This window comes from Budorcas taxicolor, chromosome 3 (assembly GCF_023091745.1).
Source record: "Budorcas taxicolor isolate Tak-1 chromosome 3, Takin1.1, whole genome shotgun sequence".
In the NCBI taxonomy this organism is placed as follows: Eukaryota; Metazoa; Chordata; class Mammalia; order Artiodactyla; family Bovidae; genus Budorcas; species Budorcas taxicolor.
The window spans coordinates 113560241-113562880 of NC_068912.1; positions in this window are offsets into that span (position 1 = coordinate 113560241).

Genomic DNA, 2640 nt, shown 5'->3' on the forward strand with positions numbered 1-2640 from the left:
GAAATATATTTACTGACCTGATAATTCTTAGTGGTTTGTCTTGGAAGGGATTGAAGTGTGATCACGGGAAACCTAACACCCAGAGGAAACAAGTTTCAGAGAGGTCAAATAAATTAAGTGGAAATGAAATAATACTGGACAGAGAAGTTGGGCTCTCTATGATCAGAGAAAGGAATAATAGATCCAGCTTTTCCGAGATGGAGCTGTGCTGACCGAAAGTCTTCTGACCAGGAGTTGGTGTCTGGAGAAAAATGTGGGGGTGTACAGAGCTAGATTGGGCTTTTTAGTGGCTCAGCTGGTAAAGAATCCACCTGCAATGTGGGAGACCTGGGTTTGATCCTAAGGTTGGGAAGATCCCTGGGAGAAGGGAAAGGCTACCCACTCCAGTTTTCTGGCCTGGGGAATTCCATGGACTGAGAAAAGAAGAGAAGCTAAAGGAAAATGAGCAAAGGAAAGATATATCCATCTGAATGCAGAGTTTCAAAGAATAGCAAGGAGAGATAAGAAAGCCTTCCACAGTGATCAATGCAAAGAAATAGAGGAAAAGAATAGAATGGGAAAGACTAAAGATCTCTTCAAGAAAATTAGAGATACCAAGGGAACATTTCATGCAAAGATGGGCTCAATAAAGGACAGAAACGGTATGGACCTAACAGAAGCAGAAGATATTAAGAAAAGGTGGCAAGAATACACAGAAGAACTATACAAAAAAAGATCTTAATCACCCAGATAACCACGATGGTATGATCACTCACCTAGAGCCAGACATTCTGGAATGTGAAGTCAAGTGGGCCTTAGGAAGCATCACTACGAACAAAGCTAGTGGAAGCGATGGAATTCCAGTTGAGCTATTTCAAACCCTGAAAGATGATGCTGTGAAAGTGCTGCATTCAATATGACAACAAATTTGGAAAACTCAGCCTTGGCCACAGGACTGGAAAAGGTCAGTTTTCATTCCAATTCCAAAGAAAGGCAATGCCAAAGAATGCTCAAACTAATGCACAATTGCACTCATCTCACACGCTAGCAAAGTAATGCTTAAAATTCTCCAAGCCAGGCTTCAACATTACGTGAACCGTGAACTTCCAGATGTTCAAGCTGGTTTTAGAAAAGGCAGAGGAACCAGAGATCAAATTGCCAACATCTGCTGGATCATTGAAAAAGCAAGAGAGTTCCAGAAAAACATCTATTTCTGCTTTATTGACTATGCCAAAGACTTTGATTGTGTGAATCACAATAAACTATGGAAAACTCTTCAAGAGATGGGAATACCAGACCACCTGACCTGCCTCTTGAGAAATCTGTATGCAGGTCAAGAAGCAACAGTTAGGACTGAACATGGAACAACAGACTGGTTCCAAATTGGGAAAGGAGTACGTCAAGGCTGTATATTGTCACCCTGCTCATTTAACTTAGGTGCAGAGTACATCATGAGAAATGCTGGGCTGGATGAAGCACAAGCTAGAATCAAGATTGCCGGGAGAAATATCAAGAACCTAAGATATGCAGATGACACCACCCTTATGATAGAAAACAAAGAGGAACTGAAGAGCCTCTTGATGAAAATGAAAGAAGAGAGTGAAAAAGTTGGCTTAAAGCTCAACATTCAGAAAACTAAGATCATGGCATCTAGCCCCATCACTTCATGGCAAATGGATGGGGAAACAGTGGAAACAGTGAGAGACTTTATTTTGGGGGGCTCCAAAATCACTGCAGATGGTGACTGCAGCCATGAAATTAAAAGACGCTTACTTCTTGGAAGAAAAGCTATGATCAACCTAGACAGCATATTAAAAAGCAGAGACATTACTTTGTCAACAAAGGTCTGTCTAGTCAAAGCTATGGTATTTGGAGTAGTCATGTATGGATGAGAGAGTTGTACCATAAAGAAAGCTGAGTACTGACGAATTGATGCTTCTCAACTGTGGTGTTGGAGAAGACTCTTGAGAGTCCCTTGGACAGCTAGGAGATCCAACCAGTCAATCCTAAAGAAAATCAGTCCTGAATATTCATTGGAAGGACTGATGCTGAATCTGAAACTCCAATACTTTGGCCACCTGATGCGAAGAGCTGACTCATTTGAAAAGACCCTGATGCTGGGAAAGACTGAAGGCACGAGAAGGTGATGACAGAGAATGAGATGGTTGGATGGCACCACCAACTCAATGGACATGGGTTTGGGTGGACTCCGGAGTTGGTAATGGACAGGGAGGCCTGGTGTGCTGTGGTTCATGGGGTCGCAAAGAGCTGGACACGACTGAGTGACTGAACTGATCTGAACTGATATATGCACAAGAGGGTGCTCAGTGAGAGAGAGCACTGGGCAGCACAGGGAGCCCGCCCTTATTATCCCCAGGGTGGACAGGATACGGAGATGTCCACGTGGGCATCAGTCTCTGTAGCAGGGCTACCTCATGGGCCCAAGATACAATCTGTTGCACAGGACCCACCTGAGAAGGCTCCCACAAATTCAGGAGCCCTTCAGTTCTGAAGAATCTGTCCTTATTAGGACTTAGGTCTGTAAATGACCTCGGAGAAAAATCTGAACTCAGAGTATACGGTGTACCAGGGGCCCAGATTCATGTACACTCCAGTTCCTAAGTAGAGTAGTGGAAGATTGGCACCATCCGCATCATAAGA